General features: G+C 47.1%; 1 long non-coding RNA gene across 1 annotated transcript; it reads left to right on the forward strand.

Annotated features, from left to right (window-relative positions):
- The first annotated feature begins 5,854 nt into the window (after positions 1-5,854).
- LOC147120873 (uncharacterized) lies at positions 5,855-10,425 on the forward strand. The gene is made up of 3 exons (XR_015075358.1): positions 5,855-5,933; positions 9,576-9,687; positions 10,204-10,425. It is a non-coding gene; the product is annotated as an uncharacterized LOC147120873 (long non-coding RNA).
- Positions 10,426-12,870: the final 2,445 nt, after the last annotated feature.

Below are 12,870 nucleotides of genomic sequence, written 5' to 3' on the forward strand. Positions count from 1 at the left end.
CACTCTTTATATTGCCTCCGCTCGTTCTTCCAACCAAAATGAATCACTTTGCACTTTTCTGAGTTAAATTTCATTTGCCACGTGTCCGCCCATTCCACCAGCCTCTCTATGTCCTCTTGAAGTCTATCACTATCCTCCTCACTGTTCACTATACTTCCAGATTTTGTGTCATCTGCAAATTTTGATATTGTGCCTTGGACACCCAAGTCTAAGTCATTAAAATACATCAAAAAAAGCAGTGATCCTAGTACCATCCCCTGGGGAACACCTCTGTATACCTTCCTCCAGTCCGAAACACAACCATTCACCACTACTCCCTGTTTCCCATCACTTAGCCAATTTCATATCCGTGCTGCCACTGACCCTTTTATTCCATGGGCTGCAACTTTGCCTGGCAAGCCTATTCCTCTGGGCAGCGTCTAGGACGAACCATCTTCATCTGCTTTGTCAGTGACCTTCCCTCCATCATAAGGTAAGGAGTAGGGCAGTTCATTGATGATTGCACTGTGTTCAGTTCCATTTGCAATTCCTCAGATAATGAGACATTCCATGCCCGCAGGCAGTAAGACCTGGACAATATCCAGGCTTCGGCGAACAACTGACAAGTGACATTCGCGCCACACAAGTGCCAGGCAAAGACCATATACAACAAGAGCATACAACTATCTCCTTTGGCACTGAATGGCATTATCATTGTCCAGCAACATAAATGCCATGGCTAATCAAGAAGGCCAGAGGTTGGGTATTCTGTGGCGAGTGGCACACCTCCTAGTCCCGCAGATGCTTCTCTACCACCTGCAAGGCAAAACTGAGGCCTGTGATGGAAAACTCTCCACTTGTCTGGATGAGGGAAGCTGCAACAAGAAGCTCCACACAATCCAGGACAAAGAAATACGCTTGATCGACAGCCCATCTGCCAGCTTAAGCATCCACCACTGGGGTACCGTGGCTGCAGTGTGTACCATCTACAAGATGCACTGCGCCAACTCGCCAAGGCTTCTTCAGCAGCACCTCCCAAACCCGAGGCCACTGCCACCACAAGGGCAACAGGTGCATGGAACACCATCAGCTCCAAGTTCTGCAGGATCCTGATTTGGACATTTATCGCCTTTCCTTCATCGTCTCCAGGTCAAAATGCTGTAACTCCCTACCTAACAGCACTGTGGGAGCACCTTCACCACACAGACTGCAGCGGTTGAAGAAGGCTGCTCAGCACCACCTTCTCATGGGCAACCACAATGGACAATAAAGGCTGGCCTTGCTAGCGACGCACATCTCCCAGGAATTAATACAAAGTCTGCAGGATTTGCAAAATTGAACATTGTCCTATAAGGGTCTATTGGCAGAAAAGGCCTTAATTTTTAAAGACTGTTTTAAAAGAAGCCCAGAAAAAGGGGCACACAAAATGGCTGCCGGAACCCGTGACCAGCTTTTTGGGACATTTTAAAATGGTTCCTGCAGTCCACAGACAGCTTTTGTGGATTCAGCCCACAGTAAGTTCTGGAATGCAATTTCGGAGAATGTGAAACCAGACAGAACCCCATACATATGGATTGGATGCAGATCCAATCAGATCGGCCTGTAGATAAAGGCCATCAAAATGTTTACCCAGACAAAGGGAAACAGCCTCAAGTTCAAAGGGGGACATCAAGACCCATTAAAGACAATACAAGGTCATTCCAGACCAGAGATGGCAGTTACCGGCCATCCCGAAAGTACTTTAAACACAATGACTACCCCTCTGTGCTACAAGCCCGCCAAAAGTTTAAACAAAGACTAACCTTGATATGGTGGGAGATAAGGGCCTCGATGAGAAGTATAATTGGAGACCCGGGGTAGCTATCAGGAGGTCAGAGAATCGGAAGACGATCGAGTACAGAGGTTCAAGCTGAGACGATCAAGGAGAGGATCGGGTTCAGAGGATCGAGTTTGAGTTCGAAGTTGGAGAGAGAGGTTCGAGAGGGAAGATCGAGTCAGCGCCCAGACCCGGGGTAGCTATCGGGAGATCATCGACAAACCCCGGGCCATTTTTGATGAGATGAAAAGACGGCGACCCTCCAAGAAGAAACCTATATGAAAATGGTCAAACAGTTGGTCTCTCTCCACGCCGACGTCCAGGCCTGCTAACATCCAGCCTGTCTGAGTCCATTACCTCGAGGGAGGAAAGAGTGTGTCGCAGCCCGCTGCGTTCTGCTGACCACGTGGAGACAGGACGCCTGAGAGGACCAAAACGCAGACTTCAAAACCTCTGTTTTCTAACTGGGACTGGTGAGCATGTTTCTGGCCCCTCAAAATCTAATCTAGCTAGGTTTAGGGGGTGGGCATTTTGGGGGATAATTAACAATGAGTTGTTGTCCCTCGATGTTCCGTGTGTTTCCCTATTTCATGATGAACCTTGTAAAGTATGATATGCCTGTGGGTATATTGGTTAGTATTGTATTATGATTTGTTTTTCCCTCCCATGCACCTTATTTTGACTTACATTCAATTTTTCCTTTATGCAATAAAATTTCACTTCCTTTTCATTAAACTTGGTCCACAGAGTATTCTCTGCATTGTAGTTCCTGCCTCAAAGTCCAGTGTACAGAACCTAAGGGGTGAGTGGGTCGAACCACTCAGTAAATTACTGTGCAAAACTGAGAGAGGTCTCACCAGAGAGAGAGACCTAGCAAGAAAACCCCTTACAAGTCTAAGAAGTAAATGGTAGTAGGCTGAGTAAAAGCTAGAGTTTTAAGGAGGAGCTAAAGTTGGAGAGGGGGAGGATTATAACGAATGAATTACAGAGCCTGGGACCTAAGGCAACTGGACACTTGGCCACCAATGGTAGGATGAAGGGGTGGGTGTACAAGAGGCCAGAGTTGCGGGAGGTTTGCAGCGCTTCAGAATATATAGGGAGGGGCGAGGCCAAGAAGGGATTTAAACAGGAGGATGAGAATTTTAAATGGAAGGCATTTGACGACCGTGAGCCACTGTAGGTGAGCGAGCACACGAGTGATATCTGAGAAGAGAGGTTACATGCAGCAGACTTTCAAATCAGCTGAAGTATACAGAGGGCAGAGGGAAGGAGGCCGGCCAGGGGAACATTGAAACAATCGAGTCTAAAGGTGACAAAGGAACGAAGGAGGATTTCAGCAGCAGATGGGCAGAGATAGGAGTGGAGGCGGGTAATGTGATGCAGGAGGCGGGTAATGTGATGTGGGTGGAAGGAACTTGTATTTGTAATGGAAAGGATATGGGGTCAAAAGCTAAGTTTGTGAACAGTCAGGTTCAGCCTCAGTGAGTGACCAGGTAGTGGGACAAAATCAAGTTGTGAGAAGGCAGAGTTTGAGGTGATGTGGAAGACGAAGGCTTAAGAACATAAGAACATAAGAAATAGGAGCAGGAGTCGGCCATTCGAGCCTGCTCCGCCATTCAGTGAGATCATGGCTGATCTTCTACCTCAACTCCATTCACTGGCCCTATCGCCATATCCCTTGATGCCCTTACTAGTCAGAAATCTATTGATTTCTGTTTTGAATATACCCAATGACTGAGCCTCCACCGTCCTCTGGGGTAGAGAATTCCAAAGATTCACCACCCTCTGTGTGAAGAAATTTCTTCTCATCTCAGTCCTGAATGTCCTACCCTTTATCTTGAGTCTATTGCCCCAGGTTCTAGACTCTCCAGCTAAGGGAAACATTCTCCCAGCATTCACCCTATCAAGCCCTGTAATAATTTTGTATGCTTCAATGAGATCCCCTCTCATTCTTCTGAATCCAAGAGAATACAGGCCTAGTTTACTCAATCTCTTCTCATACGACAGTCGCGCCATCCCAGGAATCAATCTCATGAACCTTTGTTGCACTCCCTCTATGGCAAGTATATCCTTCCTTAGGTAAGGAAACCAAAATTGTATGGAGTACTCCAGGTGTGGTCTCACCAAGACCTTATATAATTGGAGTAAGACTTCTTTACTCCTGTATTCAAATCCTCTTGTAATGAAGACCAGCACAGCATTTACCTTCCTAATGGTTTGCTGCACCTGCACATTCACTTTCAGTGACTCATGTACAAGGACACCCAGGTTCCTTTGAGCATCTGCATTCACCAATCTTTCACCATTTAACAAATGCTCTGCCTTTCTGTTTTTTCTACCAAAGTGGATAACTTCACATTTACCCACATTATATTCCATCTGCCATGTTCTCGCCCACTCGCTGAGCTTGTCGAGATCCCCTTGAAGCTTTTTCACATCCTCTTCACAACTGCCACTGCCAACTAGCTTTGTATCATCAGCAAATTTATAAATGTTACATTTAGTCCCCTCATCCAAATCATTGATGTAGAATAGCTGAGGCCCAAGCACCGATTCTTGCGGTACCCCACTCATCTATCTAAATGCACCCTCGGGACATTTTCCTCCATTAGTAGCAGAACATCTCTTTACCGCATCCTGCTGCAATCAGCTGGCCAAATCTTCGGTTCGATGAAGGAAGAGGTGGACGAGTGGTGGGGCGGGCATTGGATAGTAAGATTTCACATTACGAGGTCGGGAGACAGGATTCGTGAAGACTAATGATGGGAGGCTGTGCTCCCTGCCTGGGACATCGTTAGGCGAGAGCTGGGTTCGGAGATAGGGCCGTAACACTAATGGGCAGATGCTGCAACCTGTGCTCCAGTCCAGTGAGACTGCACCAGGAGCAGAGCCTGGCCATGTGACCCTGTCATACCACCAGTAGGCGGGGCCTGCGCTGACTGCTGTGTGATTGGCTCCTGGCTCCTTTGTGATGTCACCTGGAGACAGATTTTAGCCCCTGGTTACAATTCATCAGTTGTAGTTACCGTGGGCAGGAGCTGGAGTTGGCAGCTGACACTGTGAGTGAGTTTAGTCCTTAGAAATAAGGGATAGGACAGAAAAGCACAAGGTAATACTAAAGAAATTGAATCAAACACTATTAATTACAAATATAATTGGGTCGATTGGGCTCATACTCGCTGGAGTTTAGAAGAATGAGAGGGGATCTCATTGAAACTTATAAAATTCTAACAGGACGAGGCAGACTAGATGCAGGAAGGATGTTCCCGATGGTCGGGGAGTCCAGAACCAGGGGTCACAGTCTAAGGATAAGGGGTAAGCCATTTAGGACTGCGATGAGGAGGAATTTCTTCACCCAGAGAATGGTGAACCTGTGGAATTCTCTACCACAGAAGGCAGTTGAGGCCTATTCATTAAATATATTCAAGAAAGAGTTAGATATATTTCTTAAGGCTAAAGGGATCAAGGGATATGGGGAGAAGGCAGGGACAGGATACTGAATTTGGATGATCAGCCATGATCTCATTGAATGGCGGAGCAGGCTCGAGGGGCCGAATGGCCCACTCCTGCTCCTATCTTCTATGTTTCTATGAAGGAGGGGGTGTCTTATGAAGAAAGGTTGAGCAGGTTGTGCCTATACTCATTGGAGTTTAGAAGAATGAGAGGGGATCTTATTGAAACATATGATTCTGAAGGGGCTTGACAGGGTAGATGCAGAGAGGATGTTTCCCCTCATGGAGGAATCTAGAACTAGGGGGCATAATTTCAGAATAAGGGTGCACCCTTTTAAATCGGAAATGAGGAGGAATTTCTTCTCTCAGAGGGTCGTGAATCTTTGGAATTCTCTTCCCCAGAGAGCTGTGGAGGCTGGGTCATTGAATATATTTAAGGTGGAGATAGACAGATTTTTGAATTGTAAGGGAGTCAAGGGTTATGGGGAGTGGGCAGGGAAGTGGAGTTAAGGCCAAGATTAGATCAGCCATGATCTTATTGAATGGCGGAGCAGGCTCAAGGGGCTGAATGGCCTACTCCTGTTCCTGCGTCTTATGTTCTTATGTTCTTTGCTTTGTGAAGGGAACATGAACAATGAAAACATCATCAACCAGCAGATTGGACAGAAGCTGGTAAACTTGGAAAGGTTTGTCTTAACCTGTTGATCGTGTATTATTAGTGAAAGTCGCAGCGAGCAATATGAACAGTTTAACAGATATAGTAATATTGGTGCACAGTCGGGTGGAATAGTTCATTGTTATTGGTAGATCTTCCATGACGTTGCTCACAGGTAGTCTGGGGCCGGGAGCTTGGTTACTGATATTTACTGACCCCCACTCTCAGCTCCTCACCGTTGACCGGCTCCTCCCAGTCCTTGATTTTGGTGCTCACTCCCTGATCTGTAAATGTAGACAACCACTTATCATTGGTAGACCTCCCATGCCATTGCTCAAAGGTAGTCAATGAGAGTCAGCATGGATTTGTGAAGGGCCGGTCATGTCTGACTGATCTAATAACCTTTCGGAGGAGGTCAGTAACATGGACAAGGGAGTGTCTCTGGATCTTGTATGTAATAATAATAATAATAATTCAACTTTATTGTCATTGCACAAGTACATGAACAACGAAATGTGATCTTGCAAGCTCCCATGACTGGGAGAAGCAAAGCCGCTGCGTCGGTGCGCGCCGCCATTCCATTTCCACCATTCCTCCTGTCCGACAATCTTCAGCCCAATGCCCGGGCCTGCTCACCAGCCGCTCCTCCTTCCGTGACCTTCTCACCAACCGCCCCTCCTCGGGGCTCCTTCCGTGACCTTCTGCACCTGCTCTTCCCTGATGGTCACCCCTCCAGGTACTAACCAGGCCTGGCTCTGCTTAGCTTCCAAGCCTTGCCAGAGGGCTAAATTATGAGGACAGGTTGCAGAAACTGGGCTTGGATTTCCTCAAGTATAGAATATTAAACGGTCATAGAGTCATAGAGTTATACAGCACAGAAAGAGGTCCTTCCTATAGTGTGGCGACCAGAACTGCACACAGTACTCCAGCTGTGGCCTTACCAGCGTTTTGTACAGCTCCATCATAACCTCCCTGCTCTTATATTCTATGCCTCGGCCATCAAGCCCTATCTAATCTAATCCCATTTTCCAGCATTTGGTCCGTAGCCTTGTATGCTATGGCATTTCAAGTGCTCATCCAAATGCTTCTTGAATGTTGTGAGGGTTCCTGCCTCTACCACCCTTTCAGGCAGTGAGTTCCAGCTTCCAACCACCCTCTGGGTGAAAAAGTTTTTCCTCAAATTCCCTCTAAACCTCCTGCCCCTTACCTTGAATCTATGCCCCCTTGTTATTGACCCCTCTACTAAGGGGAAAAGTTCCTTTCTATCCACCCTATCTATGCTCCTCATAATTTTGTATACCTCAATCAGGTCCCCCCTCAGCCTTCTCTGCTCCAAGGAAAACAACCCCAGCCTGTCCAGTCTTTCTTCATAACTGAAGCGCTCCAGCCCAGGTAACATCCTGGTAAATCTCCTCTGCACCCTCTCCAAAGCAATCACATCCTTCCTATAGTGTGGCGACCAGAACTGCACACAGTACTCCAGCTGTGGCCTTACCAGCATTTTGTACAGCTCCATCATAACCTCCCTGCTCTTATATTCTATGCCTCGGCTAATGAAGGCAAGTATCCCATATGCCTTTTTAACCACCTTATCCACCTGTTCTGCTGCCTTCAGGGATCTATGTACATGCACACTAAGGTCCCTCTGATCCTCTGTCTTTCCTAGGGTCTTACCATTCATTGTGTATTCCCTTGCCTTTAGTCCATCCAAAATGCATCACCTCACACTTTTCAGGGTTAAATTCCATTTGCCACTGTTCCGCCCATCTGACCAACCCATCTATATCATCCTGTAGCCTGAGGCTTCCCGCCTCGCTATTTACCACCCCACCAATTTTCGTGTCATCTGTGAACTTACTGATCATACCTTTTACATTCACATCCAAATCATTAATGTAGACCACAAACAGCAAGGGACCCAGCACCGATCCCTGCAGTACCCCACTGGACACAGGCTTCCAGTCACAAAAACAACCTTCCACCATCACCCTCTGCCTTCTGCCACTAAGCCAGTTTTGGATCCAATGTGCCAAGGCACCCTGGATCCCATGGGCTCTTACCTTCCTGACCAGTCTCCTATGCGGGACTTTATCAAAAGCCTTACTGAAATCCATGTAAACCACATCCACTGCATTACCCTCATCCACACACCTAGTCACCCCCTCGAAAAATTCAATCAAATTGGTCAGACATGATCTTCCCTTGACAAAGCCATGCTGGCTATCCCTAATTAATCCCTGCCTCTCCAAGTGGAGACCAATTCTGTCCCTCAGAATTTTTTCCAATAATTTCCCTACCACTGATGTTAGGCTCACTGGCCTGTAATCCCTTGGTTTATCCCTACTACCCTTCTTGAATAATGGTACTACGTTAGCTATTCTCCAGTCCTCTGGCACATCCCCTGTGACCAGAGAGGTTCTGAAAATTTGTGTTTATAATTGATATAATTGAGGTGTTTAAGATGTTCAAAGAGTTGGTAGGGTAGATCGATAAAAACTATTTCCTCTGGCGGGGAAAACCAGAACAAAGGGGCATGAGCTTAAAATTAGAGTTAGCCTGGTCAGGGATGTGATGTCAGGAAGCACTTCTTCTCCCAAAGGATAGCGGAATTGTGGAACTCTCTCCCCCCCATATCTATTGAGGCTGGGGGTCAATTGAAAACTTCAAAAATGAGATTGGTAGATTTTTGTTAGGCAAGAGTTTTAAGGGATGTGGAACCAAGGCGGGTAAATGGAGTTAACATACAGGTCAGCCATGCTTGAATTGAATGGCAGGACAGACTTGAGGGGCTGAAAGGCCTCCTCCTGTTCCTAAGTTGATCAAGGGATATCGATCAAAGACAGGTAAATGGATTTGAGGTGCAGAGCAGCCATGGTCTAATTGAATGCTGGAGCAGGCTCGAGGGGCTGAATGGCCTACTCCTGTTGCTTTAAATGTATGCAATTACTTAACATAATTGGTAGAAGGCAAACAATCCCATCACTGCCCATTGCCCACGCACACTGTGCTCTGGGTCATAACCACATGGAAACCTGTTATTGCTTTCTAGCGAAACAGGTCAGTGTAACTTAAGTAAAGCCCAAAGGTTTTTACCAAATATGGTGTCAAGGTGAGGCCCCTTTTACCAAATATGGCTTCAAGGTGAGGCCACTTTAATTGGACGGGTCAAACCGTGACATCACAGAGTAAGCCTCACCCTCACACTGCGCATCACACTGAGATGAAACATCACAATACAGGAAACTTTCGATTAACCGGCCACTAAATAACCGGAAATGTTGGTTAACCGGCAAAATTCAGAATCGGTTCAGGTAACTTTTTTTACTTTTAGTTACTTTTTTTTACTCATTTCTGGCTGTGCAATCGTCTAACTGAAGCTGTTGCTAAGCTACAGAGACGCTTGCAAGCTGTACTGATTGTTTTGAGGCTGTTGCTAAGCAACAGGGTTTGTTGCTAGATACGGAGCTCAGAAGCTCCGTATGTTTTAACTATAGCGTTCGGTTATCCGGAATTGTTGATGAACCGGCAACACGTCGGTCCCGTCCGTGCCGGATACCAGAAAGTTTCCTGTAGCTTTGTAAACTATATAAATGTGAGGCAGGAGGCAATACAACAAGTTTAAGTGAAGGAAAGGGAGCTGCACTGACTCTGACTAACTGGCTTTTCTGTCTAGGACTGAATGCGGTCGGCTCGAACATCTGAACAGCTTTGCTTTGTGAAGACAACACGAACAATTGAAACATCATCAACCAGTGGCTTGGACAGAAGTTTGTGAACTTTGAAAGGTTTGTCTTTCTGAGATGGCAGGAAATGACGTATGAGGAGAGATTGGGTCGATTAGGCTTGTACTCGCTGGAGTTTCGAAGAATGAGAGGGGATCTCATTGAAACTTATAAAATTCTAACAGGACTAGACAGACTAGATGCAGGAAGGATGTTCCCGATGGCGGGGGAGTCCAGAACCACGGGTCATAGTCTAAGGATAAGGGGTAAGCCATTTAGGACAGAGATGAGGAGGAATTTCTTCACCCAGAGAGTGGTGAACCTGTGGAATTCTCTACCACAGAAGGCAGTTGAGGCCAATTCATTAAATATATTCAAGAAGGAGTTAGATATATTTCTTAAGGCTGAAGGGATCAAGGGATATGGGGAGAAAGCAGGGACAGGGTACTGAATTTGGATGATCAGCCATGATCTCATTAAATGGTGGAGCAGGCTCGAGGGGCCGAATGGCCTACTCCTGCTCCTATCTTCTATGTTTCTATGTTTCTATGTCTTAACCTGTTTATTTTGTATTATTAGTGAAAGTTATAATGAGCAATATGAACAGTGTCATAAATCGCAACTTCTACAAGAAGCAACTCAGGAAGTACTACTGAACGGCCAGCTGAGGGCACCGTCTGAGGAGTATAAATACTCGGGCGTGGGCCCAACTTGGCCAGAGACAATCTGAAAACAGGAAGCTAGTGACTACTAACTAGACCTCCATGTTTCATTACAAGTCGATTAAAGCCTTGCTTTATGTGCAACCAAGTGCGTAGTGAGTCTTTATTACGTCAAACAGTTTATCAGATATAGTAATATTGATGCACAGTCAGGTGGAATAGTTCAGTTTGTTATTGGTAGTTCTTCCATAGCGTTGCTCATAGGTAGTCTGGGTCTCGGAGCCTGGTTACTAATGGTTACTGAGCCCCACTCTCAGCTCCTCACTGACCGGCTCCTCCCAGTCCTGGAGTTTAATGCTCACTTCCTGCTCTGTAAATGTAGACAACTATTTACTGACTGTGACTAACTGTGTTTGGAGCTGTACTTCCAGCTTGTATCATTCCCCGTGAAAGTCAGAGTGAGTTACAGCAAAATCTGTGCAGATATAAAGGCTCAAATCCTGGAAACTGAAACCAGGTCAGTACACGCTGGTTGTTCTGATCAACTTGTCCTGGACATGGGGATAGTAGGGTAGTCTGTGGGACAGCTCAGCTCGACCATCTAAAAAGTCAAGAGTGTCCCTCTTGAAACCGTTGATTGATGTTGAATGAACGGGTCTAAATAAGAGGAGAGGATGACAGGGAGAGTGAACAACTGAATAATCAGTTTCTCAAAGTGTTCACCAGTACTGAGAACTCAGGGTTAAGACTCAAAGAATGTACTCCTGGGCAGTAATGCCACTGGAGCTGCCTTGACCGAGCTTGGTACCTGCCCACACAGCTCGACGCTGGCCCAGGTGTTGACTTTTTAAAGAGAATTTGATAAATCCTTTTACAGGTTATATGGTTTACTATACGAGGGGAGCGATAAAATGCCCGTCGTTGTCCTTTTTGCAATCCAGTGATTTTTGTCATTTCTTCTTCTGCCACAGGTACACGGTTGGTGTCAAGATGAGTGAGAGGAAATGGACGGTTTCATCAAACTACCAACAGACTAAAGTCGTGAGTAACAAAACCACAAAGACAACTGGATCACATATCCTGACCAAAATCATATCAATGCCAGCAGAGATACCACAAAGGAGGAAACAGCAACACTGAAATACCCCTCACGCCCATCCCTCCATGTCCCATCCATTTCTTTAGTATCAACTGTACATCTTTTAATTTCTTTATTTGATGGTCAATAACAGATCCATTTAAATGCGCAACCAATGATTGGAGATGGTGTTAAACCAACTCTTTCCCTTCTGGCACGTTGCTCTCCCATTTAAAAAAAATTCCCACGCCCCTCTCCCTCCTTCCTAGTTCTCCCCTGGGCTGGACCTTCATGTCCAGCCCTCAGGTCCCCGCATCGGCATCAAGCACCAACCCTGCTCCAACTCCAGGTTCAGTTCGGCATTGCTCGGGGTTAACTGCACTGGCACTGGATAGGGCCCAGCCCATACAGTCATTTCCGACCGATGTCGACCGGTGGTCCAAGTTGGGATTGAACAGGAAAGTCTCAAGGGTGGACGCTCTGGTTGTTGCCTCGATGGTGTGGAATGGGACGAGCTGGTTAAAGCCAATCCATCCCAGTCAACAACATCGGGTGAAACCCCGGTACCACTTGTACCGAGGTCTCCCAGGATAGAGGAAGAGTCCTCCTCTGGCACCAGCTGGTTCGGAAGTGTCCGTGCCTACTGGTGCCAGAATCAGGCTGGTTCCCCCAAGTGCCACCAGCTACTGTTGGTGTGTCCTTCACCAGAGGCATCCATCCCCTCTGGTGACACCAACGCAGCCCCAGGACATTGGTCTCCAGTTGGCGCCAGCTCATTTGGGGGCACCACCCTCGGTGGACTCGACCCTACACAGGGTCAACTATGCTGCGGGTGATGTCCACTTTGGTTAGTGCAGCTGCAGATTTCTATTTATAGATCTGTGGCTCCCACCCACCACTGTGGACCCACCTTCAGCCGCTCCCTACGACACTCCCAGGGAGGGTGCATGCGCTCCAGAAATGAAACTGGGAACCTGAGTCGACCACGGCTTCCGTGCGTTGAGGTTTTTCCATGTATTCAAAACAAGGGTGACTTCGAGTCTGAAACTGTGAGTTCCGGAAGTCCCATTACTTGTGCGGGTTGAGTCTTTAACTGGGGTCTTGCAAAGGCCGCAGGCATCGACCTTTGTTGGATTACCCCTCCCAATTTCCAAGGCGGTTTGGGCGGACTTGATAGGCGCGCCCCAGTTATGGCCAAGGTAGACAGCCCCGCCACTCTGCCTCACAACTTAAGGTTCGCTGGTACAGCTGGCGAACTTCAGTCGTGAAAGCCTCAGAAGGAAGGGGGGAACTGCCCAGGAAACTAGTCCTGTTCCACCCACCAGAATCCAAATGGTGGGACATGTGGGTCTGGCGGACCTTCCTGCAGGGTTTGGCGCATATCCCGAATTCCCTGCCATCAAATCCACTGGGGCTGGCTTCACTGACCAGCAGGTGAGTTGAGGGAGCAATCCCTGTCAGAGAGGACCACCTTCAGAGAGCATCTGCTGCAGCAGCAGACTGTGT

This window comes from Somniosus microcephalus, chromosome 3 (genome assembly GCF_052327205.1).
Source record: "Somniosus microcephalus isolate GS21.2 chromosome 3, FLI_Smic_1.0, whole genome shotgun sequence".
NCBI lineage: Eukaryota > Metazoa > Chordata > Chondrichthyes > Squaliformes > Somniosidae > Somniosus > Somniosus microcephalus.